The sequence below is a fragment of the Capsicum annuum genome, chromosome 1 (genome assembly GCF_002878395.1).
Source record: "Capsicum annuum cultivar UCD-10X-F1 chromosome 1, UCD10Xv1.1, whole genome shotgun sequence".
In the NCBI taxonomy this organism is placed as follows: domain Eukaryota; kingdom Viridiplantae; phylum Streptophyta; class Magnoliopsida; order Solanales; family Solanaceae; genus Capsicum; species Capsicum annuum.
Genome location: NC_061111.1, coordinates 111,809,659 through 111,833,218, shown reverse-complemented (window position 1 = coordinate 111,833,218; position 23,560 = coordinate 111,809,659).

Genomic DNA, 23,560 nt, shown 5'->3' with positions numbered 1-23,560 from the left:
TTAATCATCTTGAAGGTATATTTACTAGTAGAAAATGTAGAGAGAATCTTCATTTTTTAAAATTTTATTTTCATTTTTGTATAATATTGGATTGAAATGAGCTTACGTGGAGTGGCATATTTACGAGGATTTATATATCTAACCTAAATTTGTATGTAATTGATGCATAGTGGTAGAAATTTATTTATAATAATCTTTACAGTGATCTGATTGTGTGAAAATTTTACATCAGCATGAATAAAACGTTTTGAAGTCTTAACCATAATAAACAAGCAGAGACTTGAAGTAACAAGCTGATACTTGTGGTAGAAACAACAGCAAATGAAATTTACAACAGAGATTTTGGAAACAACAAACCCTGGAAAGGTAGAATGTACGCAGTTCATACCACTACCTCTAAAGAAGTAGAGAGGCTGTTTCCGATAGACCCCGGCTCAAGACACAAGACAATAAATTAGAACTTCCAAAGCAAGAAACGTGATAAAACTAACATAGATAGGACAACCACAAAAATAAAGTACATTACCAAACAAAAGACACCAAACAAAACTTAACTATTGACTACGATTCAAACACCCACCTTATTCCTCTATCTTAGTGTTCTTCCTCCAAATCTTCCTATCCAGGGTCATATCCTCGGTGAGCTGTAACTGCTTCATGTCACGTCTAATCACTTCTCTACAGTATTTTTTCGGTCTATCCCTTCCCCGTTTGAAACCATCTAACGCCAGCCTCTCACATCTACGAATTGGGTGCCCCTCCTCATCGCATGATCAAACCATCTCAATTTTACTTCCCACATTTTATTCTCCACTGATACCACTCCCGCCTTCTCCCCAATAATCTCATTCCTAACCTTGTCCACCCTTGTAAGACCACACATCCAATGCAACATCCTCATTTCTGCCACCTTCAACTTTTAGATATGAGAACTCTTAACTGGCCAACACTCCACTCCATACAACATAACCGGTTGGACCGCAATTCTATAGAATTTGCCTTTAATCTTGGGAACATCAGCAATAATAAAAGGAAAATCCGAAGACAAACCAAGGATGATAGCCACAAAAGGCAACAATCGGGTAATCGTCCATTCTCATTTCACCATCTTCCTTATCTGAAAAGATGAGCAGAACTAGCAGGAAAATTCGAAGTTTACAGACTTGAAGATTTTAGCTAGTGTTATCAAGTAAAAGTACGTGCAAGCAGAGGTGACAAATGGTTGAGTTGCATCAAATTTGGACGGGTAAATTGAGAGGACCTTCCCGTCGTCCTCCTTCCGATCAATTCACCAGCTTGCTTTGTGATTTTACCATATCATTTTTAATTAATTATTATATATTATTTATGTATTTAAAAATTAATAATATTTAATTAAAAAATGAACTAGATATTTACGATATGTCTGTGTCAGCTGCTTCAACCATAATTTTACTATATTACTTTTAATTAATTATTATAATTCATCTAATTATTAAAAAATTAGTATTAAAAAATTATTATAAAGTCATCTAAGTATTATAATTAGTTATTATAATAGTTATTATAATTAGTATTATAATACTTATTATAATTAGTTATTATAAGTTATTTAAAACATCTTTGCTTTGCTGCTTCAATCGTAATTTTACTATATTACACCTAATTAATTATTATGACCATCTTAGCATCGTCTCACTTAAAATTGAAATAGAAGAAAAAGTATTATAAATCATAATAATTAAAAAATTAAATTATTTAAAAATTATAATTGACTATCAATGACACAAATTTAGCGAGAGTAATATATACTCCCTCCGTTTCGGAATAAGTGAATTGTTGGGGTATTTATTGGTGTTTCAAAATAAGTGAATCATTGAACTTTTTTCCAAATTTACCCTTATGATTAGACAACCAATTAACTTTTGAAAAGGTATTACAATGTCAGTTTTTTCTTTTTTTGGGGTAAAAATGAAAAATTGTGTTAAATTTATGTCTTTAATGCTTTTTCCTTAATTTGTGTGCCAAATTTCAACAATTCATTTATTATGAAAACAGAGGGAGTATTATTTAAAAATTACATAAAAAATATTATAAATTGCGGTAGTTAGATACAACTTCATTTGTCCTTTCCCTTGCCTTTATTTTTTTCTTCCATTTTAATTTATTTGTCTAATTTTTTTAAATTTGTTATATATTTCATAAAAATACAAAAAAAAAATTCTGTAAATGAAAATATCTAATAACTTACAAAATTTAAAAGATATAAAATATTTGGTTGACCCCAAAAATCACTGTCATTTAAATTGAAATAGAAAAAAAAGTATTATAAATCAAAGTAACTAAAAACTTAAATTCATTTTAAAATATAATTGATTATCAATGTCACAAAAGTTTGGACAAAAAAGTGTAACATATATTATTTGAAAATTACATAAAAAGTATTATAAATTACAATATTTAACAGCTTAAAATATCTAAACAAAATTAATCTGTTATATATTCCAAAAAAATACGTAAAAAGTACTATAGATCACAATAATTAATAACTCACAAAAATTAAAAGATATAAAATACTTGGTTAACTTTCGAAATTATATCAATGCCACTTAAATTGGAATAGTTAAAAATATAATTAACTATCAATGACACAAAAGTTTGGACAAGGAGAGTAACATGTATTATTTAAAAATTATATGAAAAATTATTATAAATTAAAATAGTTAATAACTTAAAATATCTAAAAAAAAAAAGTTAATATATTATATATTTAAAAAAATACATAAAAAATATTATAAATCACAATAATTAACAACTTAATTTTTTTTAAGGATATAAAATATTTGATTGACTCTAGAAATCATATCATTATCATTTAAATTGAAATAGAAAAAAGTATTATAAATTTCAATAATTAAAAACTTAAATTATTTAAAAATATAATTGACTATCAAAGCCATAAAAGTTTGAACAAGAAGAGCAACATGTATTATTTGAAAATCACATAAAGAGTATTATAAATTTCGATAGTCAACAACTTAAAATTTCTAAAGCATATTAAAAATATGATTGATTATCTAAATTTTATTTGTATCACATAAATTGAGACTAAAAAATAATATATATTGGGCCCGTGTTGGTACAGGCCATCGACATCTAGTACTAATAAAAGGGTGACAATTCAATCTGTTCAAAAGTTTGCTCAAGTTAGAATGAGGTGGAATAAGATGCGTCAATTTTAGAGTTATAAGCAACCGTCCAACACAACCTAACATCCAAGTTTTATTCCAAACCTAGTTCCTTACTAATTGATGTGTCGTGGTTTTATGACACTTTCAACGCTTAAAAACACAAAAAAATATGCTAAATCAACAACTCATTTAAGTGTTGATGATGTTTATGTGGTAGTTTTACATGAAAACAGGGTTCGAAAATGAGCAAAGCAAAAAGATGAAAAAAAGGCATGTTGGAAACTGATATTGGGCTACGAGTTATTGGGTCACAATATGACTCGTAGCCACAGTCGTTGTGATGGTAGGATATCAGATTGAGCAAGTGAAATTTGGACCTTAGCTTCCTGGCAGGCTGCGACTTATTGGGTCATGATACAAGTTGTAGCCCATACCCGTTGTGATAACAGTGAATTTTTGGTCCTTGGGAAATAGAAGAAGTTGACTACGAACTGAGGTAGCGATTCGTAAGGACGTGCGATGAGTCATCATAACGTCTCGTCCTGAGCTTCACTAGGAAAAACTTGAAAGTTGTAAATTTTTCCAGTGCCAACAAGAGCTCCCTATGACTTATTCCGTGGGGCAATGAGTTGTTACCAATAGTCATTTGGAGCAGAAGAAGCAAAGTATCTGAGAGTTGACAACTTAGACTCAGTAGCAGTGAGTCACCCTATGACTCGTAGGGTGAAATTACGAGTTGCCATCAACACCGAGTAAAGAACACATGACGAGCGTCAGAAGACACACGACAAGTCATTAGCGGACCCTACGACTCGCCATAAGAGGCGTAACAACTTCCAACTTTGCAGTCCTATTGTGTTTAGGATAAGATTTGTTTATGTCCATAAATACTCCTATTTGGTTTATTGCTTTATTTTATATCCTATTAATACTTTGGAGGCATATTGTTGTTCTTTGAAGTATAAACATCGATTCTTAAGGTTCTATTTCAAAGTGAGATTCGTGGTTTTCATTTTCTTCTTTGTAAGTTCATAATTATGATCACTCAAAATTATTGTTGTGTGTTTGTAATCATGAGTAGCTAAACACTACAACTAGGATTTTAAGAACCATGACGGATTAATGACGTAGTGTTCAAAGTACGATGTAATTCTCCAAGGGTGTTTATGCACATATTGTTATTCTCTTCGATTTGATTGCTTTCTGACAGTGGCTAACGTTAGAACTCACCTTATTCTTACTAACAACGAAAGAAGGTGTAACAGATGAAAGAAATGGAATTAACAACGAGACTTGGAGCTATGAACCTTCATTTCTCAAGAGGCGATAATACATGATTGAGGATAGTCATCTACTAGGGGCATAAATTCATTGAGATGAGCACAACTTGTCGATTTTACATGTTGAGCACCATGAGATATTATTATTATGATTAGCCAAAAAAGTTATGCGAACGCAATCCTAGTTCCTCTCTCACATTAATTACAAATCCAACGAAATCAACAACTTGTTACTATTTGACATTCTCAAATCCCCCCATTACTGGAAATTGTTTACTAATTATTTAGACGAACATATTGATGAATATTCTGACCTATTCCTCGTGGGGTCAACCTCAGTCTAGTTAGATTCTATATTTGATCAACGGTCGCTTTATACTTTTATGGAAGGTTTAATTTGAGCGACATCAAAATTTGACGTTGTTGCAGGAAAACATAGTTACAGAGTTGATTGATTGTGTTTGTCTAACTGTTGGTTTCTATTTCCTTATTTTAGTTTTTCTATTATTTTTAGGGTGTGCATCTATGCATGTCCAACACTGAGATTCAAGGTAATCCCCTGATTCCACTTGATCCAGAAATTAAAAGGACTCTAAGAGCTAAAAAATGATTAACGACGGAGTTCATAATCAAGGAGTCCATAATGAGGGAGTTATAGATGAGGGGGTGTTGAACCAACCGAGACATCTTCATTAGCTTTAGGGGACTGCGGAGCAAACCACTTCTCGACTGTTTGCAGAGAAGAACGCTAGACAAGAAGTTTCCAGGCAGGTAGTAAGGGAAGAAAGGGCTAGACAAGCAAAAAAAGCCCACATAGCCGCACTTGAGGAACAAAATAGGTAGAGAAGGAATAAGGGGAAACAACCTCCCCAACATTATGTTTCTCAATTTGACGATGTAGAGGATGAGCTAGAATTTATAGATACAACCGAAACAGTTTCTATTGCTGCTTCTCCATTGCCACCAGGAACTAAGTTCGACATCACTAGTGCTATGATATAGTTGCTCAACTCGAATGGAGTGTTCACGTTCCTTTCTACTACTAATGTGAATCTTCATATGATTAATTTTGTAGGGATTTTCACTTCCTACAACCTATCTAATGTGAGTCAAGATGCTATCAGAATTCAGTTGTTTCTCTTTTCTCTGATTGCATGAGCCGTGATCTAAGGTGTATTTATGCACTTTAGTGTTGTTATCCTAGCTTATTTTGCCTTGTTTTGAAGAAAATTCGTGTGATTTATGTGTTAATTATGATACAAATAAGCATATAAGTGTTTAAGTATGTGATTACAATGTTTAAAGGTGTTTCCAAAGAAGTTTTGGTTCAAATCGATCATTTAGAGTCAATATAAGAAAACTAGTTTTACTAACTTGAGCTAGGTGATGTTCTAGTCTATCGCGATGGACTATAATATGTTGAATGAGTTCATAGTGGTTGTATTGAGTAATTATTTATGGAAAAACTTGTTTATAGTGTTTAAAGTACAATTGAATCAATCCAAGAGTCAAAACCATGTTAAAGATCAAAAGGGGCAAAACTAGTATTCTTAGCTTAAGTTTCTAGTCCATCGTCTTAGATATTGATTTGTTTTGAGCTCTAATTTATTGTATTTAATGTTATAGTATGCTTGGGGAGTTGAATATGATAATATATTAAGGATATAAAATCTTCAAATCAAGTGGAAACAACCCAAAAATGCTTGGAATGGATCAACGAAAGCACAAGACACAACTTGATGCGAACTGGACACTTGGGATGTCAAGGGCGCGTCGTGGTACCAAACCATGGAAAAATGGCACGTGATACACATGGTTTGATTAATAAGGGACCAAAAACATGTATTATCCACAATAATGTCACTTTGCGCAGTTAGACGCATAAAATTAGCCCAGCGACGCAGCCTAGTGCAAAAATGCGGTAGTTTTGTCTCCTATAAATAAGACACTTGTACTTGATGTTACACACCTCGGACGACATTGAAAATTGGAGAGGGTATGAAAAATACTTAAATTATAGTTTTTATCTCTTTAATTTATCTTTCTAATGGATTTTATCATGTATTCATATATCTTGATTATAGTTATGTCTATTAGCGGCTAAAAGCCCCCTTTCCGGCGTTAAAGCCAAGAACATAATTGCTATTGCTGGGAATTGAATTGGGTTTGTTTATTTATCATATTTTGTTGTTTATTTACCCTTGTTATTATTATTTTAAGGATTCGTGACCCTTGGGATATACTTATTATCATCTTTGTTAATTTGGGAAGGGAATAAAATGATAGAAAGTGGGGGTAAGTAGAGTAAGGTTCTTATTCCTTTATGAAATAAGGAATTTGAATTAGCATCTAGGATAGGGATATACCTATAAGCCTTGATTGGTTCACTACGGGATGAAATATAAATGCATTTAGCGTAGTGCTCACATCCTCGCTCAATAATGTAGTTGTGGGTCTAAGTTAGATAGTGGTTAGAGGTTGGGAGACTATGATCATATAATCAACCCCGTGAATCATCAACCAAGATAAATAACTTAACCAATGAAGTTTGAATGCATAGTATGAATGTTTGTAGTGCTTTAAATCCGGGTCTTTATTTACTGATTGTCTGAAGTCATTACTTTTACGCATTGTCTAATTTACTTTTAGTTATAACTCTCAAACTCTCTCTAGGTTATGTTGCACTAATTAATCTCAATAGTTAAACTAGAATTGGATAGTTGTTTAACACAAGTATCTGAGGGATCGATATTCAGCTTTATTTAAGGCCACTTTACTACTTGGTGAGACTATGTACACTTATGTGTGCTCTTGGGCACAGCAAGCCGCTCTACGGTTGATAGAGCTACCTCATGGGCCGATTATAAATTTATAAGGAGCTGAAGACACAATTTTGGAGCACTTTTTCCCACCTTTTACAATGTTGCAGTTGAAGGATGAGATTAATATTTTCAGGTAGCTACATTTAGAGGCATTCAACTAAACTTGGTTGAGGTTTAAGAAGAAGATGTAAAATGTCTAAATCACAAAATATCAGGTCGTACTATGCTTAAGATCTTCTACAGAGGTCTGAATGCGAACACTAAGGCTATAGTAGACATTGTCACTGGTATACGATTATGAGCTTAACTTGTCATACCATGAAAATATTGTATAAAACTTGCCTTTAGTTGGAATTAACAATGAGGGAGGATTACATGCCTTAAATTATAAAGATGATAAAGAGAAATCACCCGTACAAGCACCAAATTGATCCTCTAGATGAAACCCTAGCCTTCCTCAAGAGCCTTAGAGAGAATTAGTGAGAGATTCTATGTGTTTTAGATTAGAATAACAGGGTAAATGATGTCCTAATAGAGTTATAAGTCGTGGGGCCTTAAGAGGTTAAGTGGGGAAATATCCAGATCACCCCCAACTTAAACTACTTAAAATTCCCATCAGATGGTACGACTCCCTATATCAGTCGTACCCTTCAATACAAGTGGTACCTACCAGTCTTACCCTAGGCCTCCCCCTTGGACCCAACATTGTCTAGCATATGGATTACCCAAACCAAGTCATAACCAACCATATAAATAGTACCCCTAAACCGTATCCCTGACAAAATAGAATCAAAGGAAGTTTGAACACTACCTATCATCGAGTCAATGGTACGACTCGCCCTAACTTACGGCTCATGGTGAGCTACTCGTACTTAGATCCAAGTTAAGTTACTAAGTCTCAGATTAAGTGAAGGAAAATCCAAACCATACGACCCGTCACCAACCATACGACTCGTACCCACCAAGTCGTACCTATTCCTGAAACCAATCCAATCCACCAATCTACACTGGTTAGTATACAACCAAGAGCATACCAACCGTACCCCATTATACGACTGGTACCCACAAGTCGTATAATGTCCAGAATGCAGAAATCCAAGAAATTTTCTAAGGGTCTAAACCCAGGGTATTTCAGTCTTCCCCCACTCGGATCATTCATCTCCAAATGACGGACAAGGTTGGTCAAACACAAGTACATTTCATTTGCATTATCAAATATAAATCCAACCTTTAACCACGTTAGAAAAATAAAGATGCGATCAAAAACACATACCTTCCGCACGAATATCTGTAGTAAAAAATAAATGCGGATATTTGGACTTCATGTCCGCTTCTGCTTCCCATGTAGCCTCTTCTACCTTGTGGTTCCGCCATAGAACCTTAAATGAGGCCACATCCTTGGTCCATAACCAATGAACCTGCAAATCCAATATCTCAACTGAGACGTCTTCATAAGACAGAGAATCTGAGATACCCAATCCTTCCAAAGGAACCACCGAAGAAGGATCACCAAGATACTTTCTCAACATAGAGACATGAAATACCCAATGAATGGAGCTCAAACTAGAAGGCAACTCTAATTCATATGCCACATTACCAACCCTCCGTAAAACTGCATAAGGACTAATATACCGAGGATTGAGCTTCTCTTTTTTACCAAACCGCATCACTCCCTTCATGAGAGATACCCTTAGGATCACCTTATAACCAACCTCAAACTCCAAGTCACCACGTCTTACATCTATATAGGACTTTTGGAGACTTTGGGTAGCCTTAAGATTATCCCTAATCATCTTCACCTTTTCCATGGCTTGATAAACCAAATTTGGGCCAAACATATCTGCCTCACCAAGCTCAAACCACCCAATAAGAGATCTACACCTCCTACCAAACAATAACTTAAAGGGGCCATTCCAATACTAGAATGGTAACTATTATTGTAAGCAAACTCTACCAAAGATAGATGCTTAACCCAGCTGCCACCATAATCAATTAATCACACACATATGAAATATTTCCTCCAATGTCTAAGGAGTACTCTCTGCTTGCCTATCCGTCTGCGGATGAAAAGTAGTACTCAGACTAACCTTGGTCCCCAACTCTTTCTGAAAAGACCACCAGAAATGAGATGAAAACTGCGTACCACAATCAGATATAATCGAAATAGGTACTCCATACAGCTTCACAATCTCATGAAGATACAAACTCGTATAATCCTCAGTCAAAAAGTTAGTTCCTACTAGCAAGAAGTGAGCGGACTTTGTCATCCTATCCACGATGATCCAAACTGAATCAAATTGGTTTTGAGATTGAGGAAGACCGGTAATAAAATCTATATTGATTACCTCCCATTTTTATCTAGGCAACTCAATTTCCTGATACAACCTTCCAGACCTTATGTGCCCAACTTTCACTTATTGACACACTAAACACTTGGTCATAAAATAAGTCACATCTCTCTTTATACTATTCCACCAATACATCTCCTTGAGATCATGATACATTTTTGTTAAATCGAGATGAATGACATAGTGCGATTCATGCGCCTTAGCCAATATCCTTTGTTGCAAACCATCGACATCAGGAACACATAACCTCCCTTGGTACCTCAAGGTGTCATCATTGCTGATCTCAAACTCCATCACCCGTTGCCCACCAACATCACACTTGATTTTTATCAAGATGGGATCTAGCATTTACTTCTCCTTGATCTCTGTACTAATAGATGACCAAACCACTTTCTGTACCATCACACCACCATTATTGGGGTCTAAGAGATGAACTCCAAGATTAGCCAAGCGGTGATATCCTTCACTAATTTCCGCTTCTCCTTATCCACTTGAGCTAAACTCCCCATGGACAACCTGCTAAGAGCATCAACAACCACATTAGCTTTACCTAGGTGGTAGTGAAGACTCATATCATAGTCCTTAGAAAGCTCCAACCATCTCCCCTGCCTAAGATTTAGCTCTTTTTGAGTGAACAAATACTGTAGACTCTTATGATGAAAAAAAATATACATATGCACTCCATATAATTAATGCCGCCAGTTCTTCAAAGCAAAAACTACCACTAAAGGCTACAAATCATGAGTAGAATAATTCCTTTCATGCTCCTTCAACTGCCTGAAAGCATAGGCAATTAACTTTCCATACTGCATCAAAACACAACTCAGTCCCACTCGAGATGTATCATAATAAACCACAAACCCCTTATTACCTTTAGGCAATGTCAAAACTGGAGTTGAAGTTAGCTTATCCTCCAGCTTCTCAAAACTCCCCTCACAAGAATCAAACCACAAAAATTTTACTTTCTTCTAGGTCAACTTAGTTAATGAGGCAACTATCATTGAGAAACTTTCCATGAACAATGAGGTAACTATCGTCGAGAAACTTTCCACGAACTGCCTATAATACCTAGCCAAACCCAAGAAGCTCTAAATGTCGGTTGGAGTCATAGGTCTAGGCCACCTTTTAACCACCACCACCTTTTGTGGATCTACCATGATCCCCTCACTAGAAATAATATGACCAAAAAATGTTACAGCGTTCAACCAAAACTCACATTTAGAGAATTTGGCATACAACTGCTGCTCTTTTAAGGTATGTAATACCACACGAAGGTGATTGGCATGATATAATTTACTCTTAGAATATACAAAAATGTCGTCAATTAACATAATGAAAAAAATCCAGAAACTACCTGAAAACCCTGTTCATCAAATCCATAAATGCCGTCGGGGCATTCGTCAAACCAAATGACATAACCAGGAACTCAAAGTGAGCATACCAAGTATGAAAAGTTGTCTTAGGGATATCTACCTCCCTAATCTTAAACTGATGATACCCAAACCGAAGATCTATCTTAGAAAAGAATTTGGCACCTTGTAACTAATCATATAAGTCATCTATCCTTAGAAGAGGATACTTGTTCTTAATCGTCACCTTATTCAACTACTGATAGCCAATTCACATGAGAAGGAAACCATTCTTCTTTCACATAAATAACACCGGTGCACCCCACGGGGATACACTAGGACGAATGAAACCCTTGTCTAAAAGATCCTTAAGTTGCTCCTTGAGTTCTCTTAACTCACCCGAAACCATTCTATAAGGAGGAACAAATATTAACCAAATTAATACTAAAATCAATCTCCTTATCCATTGGAACACCAAGAAGATCATCTGAAAAGACCTCAGGAAACTCATTCACCACCGAGACCGAATGCAAAAAAGGATCTTCCGAGTTAGAGTCTTTAACCTGAACCAAATAATAGAACACCCATTGGAGATTAATCTCTTAGCTCTAAGATATGAAAGACACCTCTCCGTAGGAGCTAGGGAACCACCCTCCCACTCAATAGCAATTCATCAAGGAACGTAAAGACAACCTTATGGATTCGATAATATAAGGATGCGTCACAAGAGTGTAACCAATCCATCCCTAGAATAACATCAAAATCCACCATATCAAGTTCAAAAAAATCCACCAAAGTCTTCCTACTACCAACAGATGCCACATACCCCTATAGATACTTTTAGCAATCACAGAGTCACCTACTGGGGTAGAAATAGAAAAATTATCCGTGATAACCTCGAGATCAAAACCAAAATACATAACCACAAATAAGGTCACATAAGAGAGAGTGGACCCTGGATCAACAAACAATATACATCACAAGAAAAGAGTTGTAACGTACTAGTAACGACATTAGGTGATGACTCAGATTTTTTCCAAGTAGAAAGAGCATATATCCTATTTCAACCATCGCCAGTACCAGAAGCAAAAATAGATGCAGAAGAAGTAGCCTTTGGTGCAGGAGAAAAAGATAAAGCAATTAAAGCCTTACTTGCTTCCGAAGCACCCTTACTAACCGGATAGTTTCTAAGCATATGGCCTGGCTGACCATATTTGAAATATTTGTCCCTCCCCTCATCACAAAAATCCCTATACAACCTACCATAGATCCAATAAAAAGGGCATTATAAGGTTGACTAAGCCCGAAAATTATCGCCACCCTACTGACGCCTATCACTCGACTTCTTTGGGTAAAGAGCACTAGCTGTCGAGAAGGAACCAGAACTTTCCCACTTCTTCTTTGGCCACTTACCACCATCCCAACCATCTTGCTGTTGAGCACCATCCTATTCCGATGACCTTAACTTCTTACCTTCTTTTCCCCAAACTCTACCTATTTCTTTTTTTCCTCCTCCATCAGCTATATATGAATAAACAACCTAGAAATATCCATATCCTTGATCAGCAATGCAGTTTTGCTTTCAAGGATAATATCCTGAGATAGTCCAGAAGTAAACTTTCTCATCCTGACCCTCATTTTGGACACCAATTCTGGAGCATACCTTGACAGTTGATAAAATTTTGAGGAATATTCCTTAATCGATATTTTCCCTTGTCTTAGATTGATAAATTTCTCCGCCTTCACTTCCTTTAACTCCTGAGTAAAGAAGAAATCCAGAAAAGCATTATAGAAAGTCTCCTACAAAGTTGACTCCTCAACATCATCTCTCGCGATATTCCACTCCTTGTACCATTGGTACGCCACATCCTTAAGCTGGTAAGCAACAAAATTTACCCCTTTCATATTCGTGGCCTGCATCACCCTGAAGATCTTCTCAATTTCATCCAAGAAACCATAAGGATCCTCCTCCACCTTTACGCTAGTAAAAGTAGGAGGATTCCCCTTCATAAGCTGGCCAATCCTTGTGGCCTCAACAAGTAAAACACCATATGAACCCCACTTTGATTGAGAAACAACCAACTGAGCAATAATATGAATTGATTGATGAAATTCTGCATTAGTCACCTCACCCAAAGAAGGACTAGTAGCAACTGGTGAAATTTTAAAAATATCAGGGACTGGACCCCTAAATTGAGTATGGATCCCTTGAGTAGTACATGTCCTTTTAATATTATCCTTAGTTGGGATAAAAGAGTTACCTTGTATCTAAGATCGTCGAGGCATGATCTAAAAATAAAACAAACCAGGATTACAGAAGATTCCAGGACTTAGACTCCAAGCATTAAAATAGAATACCAAGAAAAAAAACATTCCTAAATGCTTTGTAGCCTCTCCCTTATGAGTGTGGCGCGCTACACACCCTTAAAAGAGACTCTACTAGACACGACTTTGTGGACTCCCAACTGACCATGAACCTAACGATCTAATACCAACTTGACATGATCTAAATCAGGGCCTTGTTGTAATGGGCATCCCAGGTCTAACTAGGATCGGGGACCACCCTTATTACCTAACCTAACCTCCAAATATGTATACCTTAAGTCAGATGAACTCTAAACATATAACAAAAAATCATTTATTACAATACCTGACTCTTCGATAAGTCTATAACCATGACCACCCCAAGAAAGTCTAACTATCCATTACCAACCAATAACCATAACCAATCTAATATAAAACCGCGTTCCTGTCCATAACATAACATAAAAGAATGGAACAATCATAAATTTAATCCAATGGTATCAGTCCCAATACCAATGCTAATACTAAGTCTGACACTAATACTGACACCGCCCATTCCAACCCATCGTATTCACATAAGCCTCTAACCAAATAAAAAACAATATCCAGTTGGGACATGCCCCCAACCATAGCCAAAACCAATATCTATAAAATAACCAAAGTATGTAAAGATATCCATGATATGAAATGGAGCCTTCTGGAATATGGAACCTCACCACTTTAATCCAATAGTTGATCCCAAATCCGATCACTAAGCAAGAGGAGTAGAGTGGCCGATTTTTGCATTGCATAGGGATACAGCCGCCCAAAGACGGATTAGCGGGTGAACTCTAGCATGAACTCAAGATAAGGATAAAATAATACCATCCAATAAAACCAAGTAAACTAACCATATGGACATAACCATACATATATATACATATATAACTATGCCAGGAAAAGAAGCCAGGTTTAGTATGCCTTTAAAATAATTAACCTAGGTATGTGTAGCTTAATTATCCTAGAACCACCCATGGGCTATATGGGTCGAGTGTAATCCCTTAAATAGGCCTCGATGTGTGTACAATGTACAATGTACTTAGAGGATTCCCATGTACCTCTTAGTATTATTTATGGATGCTATGACCAACCCTCATGTCGGCAAACATAAGTTTTCAGTGTTTGTCCATTGGACTTACACCTTCATGATTAGCTATCACACCCCGCCATTATTTCACAATTAAAACCATTACCATCCAACCAAACCATTAATCCATTATTAACTAAGGATATGAGCAGTGGTACCATTATACCGACTATAGCTTGCAAGTAATGTCCTCAGCCAACTTTTTTATGTAAAGGGATTTCCATGTACCCATGGATTACATTATCAAGCTAACTTTGGGGAATAACATGTACCCCACAAGTGTTACATTATTAAGTTGCTTGGGGAATCCTATGTACCCCACAAGTTGTTCATTATTATGTTTACTTGGGGGATTCCCTTGTACCCCACAAGAAAGTTTAATTAACCATAACCATGACCACAAAACCTTACCATTTAACCATTTCAAACCATTTAAAATATTTAGGGTTACATTACAAAACCATACCATGCAATAGTTCCATTAAAACTCTAATAATATAGTAAAAACATTATCATAGGCATTATATCAAATATGTTCGGGGCATAGTATTTCCAAAACTAAATCCAATTACCAATTAACCATTTCCATGTAACCAATTGTTCAAACCACCATTAAAGCATGTAATTACATAATTAAAATATGGAAAAACCATAACCAAGCATTTAATACCAAAACCCTAACATATATTTGAAAACCCCAAAACTATACAATAATCATGCCATGAAAACATTATATAAAATATGCCTTTAGTTGGAACTAACAATGAGGGAGGAGTAAATACCTTTGATTACAAAGATGATGGAGACAAATCACCCATACAAGCCCCAAATTGATCCTCTAGATAAAACCATAGCCTTCGTTTACCCAAGAGCCTTAGAGAGAATAAGAGATAGTTTCTAAGTGTTTTAGATTAGAATAATAGCGTAAATGATGTCCTAATAGAGTTATAAGTCATGGGGCCTTAAAAGGTTAAGTGGGGAAATATCCAGATCACCCTCGACTTAAACTTCTTAAGATTCCTATCAGATGATAACTCCCCCATACCAGTTGTACCCTTCAATACGAGTGGTACCCATCACTCGTACCCTAGGCTTTCCATTTGGACCCAACACTGTCTAGAATACGACTTACCCGAACTAAGTTGTACCTAACCATATGATTAGTACCCCTAAAAGTATCCCTAGCAGAATAGAATCAAAGCAAGTTTGAACACTGCCTACCATATGAGTCAATTGTATAACTCATACCCTAACCTAAGGCTCATGGTGAGCTATTCGAACTCAGATCTAAGTTAAGTTACTAAGTCTCATATTAAGTAAAATAAAAATCCAATCCATACGACCCGTCACCAATCATACGACTTATACCCACCAAGTTGTACCCATTCCAAAATCAATCTAAACCACCAACCTACATTGGTTAGCATACGACCAAGAGTATACCAACCCTACCCCATCATATGATTGGTACCCACAAGTCATATGATATCCAGAATCTAGAAATATAGGAAATTTTCTAAGGGTCCAAACCCAGGGTGTTTCACATACTCAGTAGTCTGAATAGAAGTAGCATGCCTAGACAACTTATGACTTTAGGCCTCGTACTCCATGACAGTCTTGGAGTACTACTCCAACTTTTAGAAGTGATTTCTCAAATAGTCCCTATGAATGCACGTCATATACTTCTCGAATAGTTGGCATGGAATAGCGATGACCTCTCTAACAATGTAGAGCTGCCAAGTCTAATTGAGAAGTAGTGTAATCCATACCAAAAGTCTCAACTAAGCCTAAATTATGGAGCCTATCCTCACAATCAATCAAAAACTAATACACATCCTCACCCAGTACAACAGAAAACCTAGGTGGATCCAATCTTAAAAATCTACCCAATATCTTCCACTTCTCAACATACATAGCAGACTGGGTAACTATCTGAGAAGAAGGGACCTCAACTCTTGGAGCCATAGCTATAGGCTGTAGCCTCACCTTAGTACCACTCTGATTTGTAGACTGTGCACTATCCAATGATGCACTACCAACCAACCCCAAAACTAAACCAAGAAATTCTTGAGCACTGAAGAAGAAATAAATCTTATTAGACCATAGACTGGTCCCTGGCCCATTACTAGTTGGGGAAGATAAACCTTAGGCTCAGGAGCAGGAATAGGGTCTGTTGAAGGCCTTCTATCCTAGTGTAATACCCCGTATTTTCATACTAGAATTCTAACCGTAATTCTTATGCGTCTAAGCTCTAATCCCAGTGATTCCCACATAAATATAAATTTCATGATATTTATCCTAGTATATGAAGTTCTCTTGAGGTTAACAATGTTCATATAAATTATTTAGAGCCAAGTTGAGCTAAGATCATTTGATTTGTCTAACATTTGATATTCAATTCTATAAGGGACTACTTCAAATGTGTATATCTATTAATATACATGCATTTTTTCATCCCAATACCTATAAGATTGTATATAATTGAATTAGATTTCCAACGATACCAATTTCGCGAAAATCCAATACCCGAGCGAAAAGTTATGCCCATTTTCGTGAGAGGCAGTAAGGGTGTGCGATGGGCAATGCGCCACCCAATCAAATGTCTGCGATGGGGAGTGTGAGTCACACTTAAATGTCTGCCATAAGGTGTACGACGCACACCTTAAGGTCTTCCATGGGTTGTACGCCTCATACCTCACTTCCAAGTGCCAAAAACACCCCTATATATGTCTATAACACGGGATTAAACTCCCACAACATCAAAATAAGTTTACTTTCTCTCAAAATCACCAAGAACAACCTTTAGGGTTTCAACATAAAAACCCCAGTAGCTAGAGATTCAACCGTGAGAATTCTATAATTTTTACATATTCGGAATCCCCGTCACGAATGCTATGAGGGACACCCAAAAGTTCATGAATAGCATTACGTCATTCGAAAAGTCATTCAAAGCTTCAAATTTAAGGTATGTGGGGTTTTTCAACAAGAACATTCTTTCGTTCTTGTGCCCAAAGTTAATTTTCTTTACAAAGATATATGATTTGATATGCTTTACTACGAATTCGAATATATGAATTTATGACTTATGATGTTTTCATGAGAATGTTGATATGGTTGCCTATAAAGCTGAAATTTTGATTTTTAAGTGATTATTTTTATGCTTATGACATAAAGTATGAAACTTTGAAAGATTTTATTGTGATATTGATATATGGGTTTTGAACTCTATTTAAGATTATTATTTTGTGAAGTATGTGTTATAAACACCTTGAGATTTGAATGATTTGACCTTGATGGTCGCGGAAGAATTGTTTTTGAACCCGGGATGAGAAAAGAAATCCACTTTTATTGATTATTATGAAAAGGGTAGTAAGATGGCTCCCGTTGTGAATTGTTGAACTATTTATTAGTGGATTTTCTTTTGAAAAGATCTGAGCTAAGTTCGAAAGTAGTCTTTAGCACCGAGCGAGAGGAATAGCTGTTTTGGTACTTCCCTAGAACTATGTGCCCCCGTAAGATGTGAGCCTGAAGCTGATTTATATAGTGATCACTAGTGTTTGGATTGATGATTTAAGGTCGTACTCCGATGGCAAGGAATAGGGAAACTCTCCCCAACGTGGGTAGAACATTGGACTCCATGTAGCTTATATGGTTTATGTCGGTTTTAAGAGACTCCCAGTGTGTGTGTGTATTCTTTTATTTGAGACGAAAATATAATTGCTTGAAAGATTGAGTTTGAGAAAGTCATTATTTTGGAAAGATTTAAAGACTATATATTCTAAAGAGAATTGTTTTGAAACTTGATTACTCTATATGTTTGAAACCAAGGAAGAAGTGAATTGAGAACTTATTGTAATGACTCACTTGTTTTACTTTACATGTATTATTCATCCATAATTTCGATGATTTAATTCGAGTTAAGTGAGTCATTTATATCAGCATGCATAATTTTATAAACTGAGATGATATTAAGATATTATTTTATATATACATTGCACCCCCATATGCTTGGTACATTTCCATGGTACTGACCCACATATTCATATGTGGGCTATATTTTCTCGAAATGTAGGTACAAGGTATAGTATGTACCTTCAGATCCAGTCAGTTCACGGCGTCCAATCAGCAGGTGATGAGTCCTTTTGATTCAGGGCTTGAGTTAGTTATACAGTTCGAGAAGTCTTGTATTTTCTTTATCCAACCATATTGAGTTGGGATAGTCGGGAGTCATGACCCATCTACCTATAGTCAGTACTATTAGAGGCTTTATAGACAGTCAATAGAAGTTGATGTATTCCGTTTCAGTTTTGGTTGTAAAAGCAGAGTTATAATCTTGTAAATTTAGTTTTGTATCTATCATAATCAGAAAAGAGTTATTTTCCACAGATTTGTATAGATTTATACTTTTTGTTTAGTTGCTTATGAGTTATGCTAGTAGAAGGGTTAGGTTGGGGTCACTTGTGATCCTAAGCACCGTATGACGTCTCGGGACCCGATTTTGGGGCGTTACACCTGGCCCCTAGCTGAGGTCACATCTCTGAGATGTCCACAAAATCTAGGTCATCCACAAACAATAATAGGATCCCTAGGCTTGATATCAGGACCATCATTTTGTGTAGCGGTAATATGTGTCCTACCCATATGCAAAAGAGTGAAACCAAAGGAATACTTTAGAGACCAACTCTGAATCTTAGCATGAAATGAGTGAAAGAAATATAGAACTCCTAAGAATGCCCTATAGCCTTCAAAAGACAAGACATGAACGCCACCGTTCTGATTCGCAGGACTATACTAGGCACTCACTCTTACCTAGGCTCTGATACTAATTTGTCCCGATTCGATTTATGAGTAACGATGGCACTTTCCCAACCCGCTAGTAGGTAAGTCAAACCATAGCCTGGAGCTAGATGTAATGGGCTAACTTAGTGGGATATAGCCTAAAACCTGGAAATTAATAATTTAAAAACTTAAACAACAATGATACAGTCATAAAGATCAGATAAATAAAAAGTCAATAACCATCTCAAGACTCAGTAATGCCAACACAAGAGCTACTATAAATAAACTATGAATACTAAATAGTTAAATAAAATTCATCTCAAAGATAAAAGACTAGGCATAGATAAATAGAAGGAAAAGGGTAACTCTGTCTCCATGAGCTCACCCAATATTCGAAATCACTTAGCACGATCGATGAATCAACAACGACAATTGGTACACGAATCTACACCAAAAAGTTACACAAGTGTAGTATGAGTACCAAAACCATAGGTACTCAGTAGGCATCATTAGTCAACTAAACTAAATCATGATATAAATATGATAAGATACAAGATAGAATAAGCTAAGTCAAGAAAAAAGGAGAAAACCTAAAAATAAGCTCCAACACCGCTATACATAAATAAGTGGATGCATACGACATAATAACATGAAGAACATACCTTTAAATCTACAATATGGTCTCTCATAAGCCTATAAGTGTGGAAAAGTAAATAAGCCAACACAACCCCCCATAAGCCTAAGGGTATAATCAAGGCAACTAAGAAACCGAATAGCCGAAAATCACAAAATTAGCATGCCTTAACTGAGATTCCATTTGACCAGTATTATCCCATAATCCCCAATGTTGGACTTGAACCAAAACTCAATAGAATCATCATTATTATTTTCATTACCGAACTTGAACTAAAACTCATATTATCACGATCATTATCAACTGTCTGACTTAAATCGGAACTCATGTTTATAAACCATATCAACAAACCATACCACCAAGCCATATCGATAAACTAACCCAATGGACTATACAAATACCGTCTCTAATTAGTCATGCCAATAACCATGGCCATAGTCCATGTCAATGGTCATAATCATAAGTAATAACGCTCAACTTACTCCTCAGATTAGGGTAAGGCGGTCATTGTCAATATATTTACCTAACTTTAGAGTCGGGGTTGAATCCATAAGGAACAATGTGAGTGACGATTAAACTAGTTTGAAATTATAGCTACAAGTTAAATTCAAACAAATGATACAAAAATATAAAATGGGATTTTAGTATTAATGTTTGTAATCAATATAAATGGAAAACCAGAGTTATGTTCACTGTGGTTTCAGAAATTGAAAGATACTAGGTACTGCTTAAGACTTTTGAAGTAAGTAGAAACAACAGAATATCCCTGATGACTATACTATCTGACTTATCTCTCGACCTCGCTAGACAATTTATTATCTAATTCTCTCAAACTTAGATAACTTATCTATTTCCAATAGGATATTATCTCAGGTAGATTAGTCCAGTTACAACATTAATCATTAAAATGAAGGTTGATAGCTTCCGAGTCCCTGTTGATAATTCACGTCCTCTAGTCTATTTCTCTGTTCTAGCAAATAAACCTAAGGCATAACCTATTATTTGCAACCAATAGATTTTAAGTTAAACAATAGAATTTCAAGACGTCCTACTACCCTTTGAACCCTTTAAGTACCTAGCAGCATATCAAACGCTAATCCATGGATCCCATAACTCGGGCTAATGGAATTAGCCGCTCATGATTTGATGAACGAAATAAAAAGTTGAATTGATGATAGTATAGATAAACTTATGAATGAATGAAACAACAATTATTTCTTTAATTGAATCACAAGAGAATAATCCACAATAGTTGATAAGTGTTGAAGGGAAAACAAGAAAAATACTTGACGAAAAAAATGAGGCAATGTATGTTCCTCCCAAATTTTAATAACAAGATTGAGAGATTAAAGGATTAAAGAAGATTGTCCATAAAACCCTAAAAGATGCTATTTATACTTAACCCTAATTATGGAAATAAAATAACAAAAGTCATAAAATTCTTCGGATTAGGTGACGCCGTCACTGACGCCACGTCAAGGTTCTGACGCCTCATCACGAATAGCGTTAGAATTGCTCTAGTTGCCTTCAAAATCTATCTTAGGCTGACGATGTAGATGATGCCGCATCATCGATATGATGGCGTATCACCAACGTCATCAGATTTCTTCTTCAAGCTCAATTCTCTGGTTTAGGCTAACGCCCATCGTGACGCCTTATCAGCTCTTTGATGCCATGTCACCAATGTCGTCAGAACTTTCTCTCTGACTTCAACTCTCTAGTTAGGGCTGACACCAATGCTGATAGCCTATAACAAGGCTGACGACTTATTACAGTCATCGTCAGCCATGTTTTTAGCTATTTTTGCTCAGATTTCAGTTCTTTTGCTTCATTGTTATTTATTTCTATGCATCTTGATTTTCTTACAAAATCTTAAGAAATAACATCAAAAACACCAATAATTACTTAAGAACTTACAATTATTTCAAGTTAAAAAGTCTTAAATGTGCTACAAAAATCTAGCACATCAACACCCTCAACTTAAAATAATTGCTTGTCCTTAAGCAACTATATAACTATCAAAGTTGATTATCAAGTTTAGCTCAAAACTTATGCCACTCTGCGCGTTCAATTACTTATAAATCCAATTGTGCATATCAATGAAGATTAACAATGTGACCTAAAGGAATAAAGATATGACATCAATTTAGCAACAATAACCATGCATATGTATAAGTTACACTACCCAAACAAGTAAACAACTATCAATGCAACTGATATGCCTTTATAATAAAGAAGTCCCTCCTCACTCATATATGAACTCAAGCATGTCAATGCGGGGACGGTCAAGAGACACTCACTCTCAGAAAGAGATTCCAATCAGTGCATGTCAAATACCATATGCTTGCCCTTATTTTCATTACCAAGGTCTCCAGACAAGTAAGTTAGGATCACTATAGGTCTTTTCTTTGGCTTGTAATGTAGGCTAAGGGATGGTATGATATTCAATGGCATTTAGAGTGACTAAGCCTCCTTGGCACTACCTTAACTTTTGGGGTTCACTTATTAACCTTTTTTTTTCTCCATTTCTTGATCACACATTATTTAGGATGGATGTGGCTTTTCTTTTTCATTCTTTTTGTTTTCTTATTCTTCTTCCACACCACTCAGCTTTTTATTCTTTTACACTTATTCTTTTCCTTTTATTCTACCTTTTTTCATACCCATTTTACATCATGCACCCCTATGATGGCCACCCTCAACTTAGGTTGTTTTCCTAAGTCAAGGTGCACAGTGTCCAAGGAGGACCAGGGCCAAAACAGGTTTATTATGATCTAAACGGGAAGGTGATAGGTGTCATAGAAAGAAATGGTCAATTCAGGCTCAAAATAGGGATCAAGAGATATCATGCATACAGGGAAGGTCATTTAGGCAAAAAAAAAAAAGACTTACAAATCAAAACGGCCTATGATCCTTTCCTAACCCCTATCTTTCAACCAAGGTAAGACTAACCGGGCAAGTTCTAGATTCAACACAAACAAAAAATTGACCTCACACACATATGGCACAATGGTACATCACAAGCTACTACCCATTCGGTTTATGCAATTGTTAGAAGTGATTATCATGTCCCTAATACTAATGCCATAAAAAGATTCACAGTAGCCACATATAAATGCATATCACATAGTTATAAAATAGACCAACGGAGAGGTGTTTATCAGTCTTAAAAGTCAAGAAAAATATGTCAACTGCTCTAGATACTTATTTTTCTCCAGTTAACCACAACATATCACAAAACAAACACAATACGCCTAAACATGTCGGCTCTACTAGGAATAAGACTCCGGGGAAAAGAGGCACGACAACAAAAACTCCAGGAGGACATCAACACCCACAAGTAGCCCTACCCTCAACTTAATATCATGCATTGTTCCCAACACATCAAATAAAAAAAAGAGTTAGAAACATACCTGTGGCACTATGGGTGCGAAGATCTGATGTCAATCACATAATACAAATACAAATAACAAATTACCTTGGGTTGCCTCCCAAGAAGCGCCTAGTTTAATGTCGCGGCACGACCCAACTCAACTTTTTCCTTCACCTTGAGGATATGAATTTCACCCCCAACTTAGAGTCCATCTTCTTGCCTCGCTCATAGGGAGGTGGTACAAAGATTAAGAAGCCGAGTAATGAATGATGCATGGTAAACAACTCGACCTTAAAGTGAGGTGTGTTTTTATGTTGTTTATCAAGTGTAAAATAAAGAATATAGGATTCTTGTTCCTCATCTTCACAGTCTTCT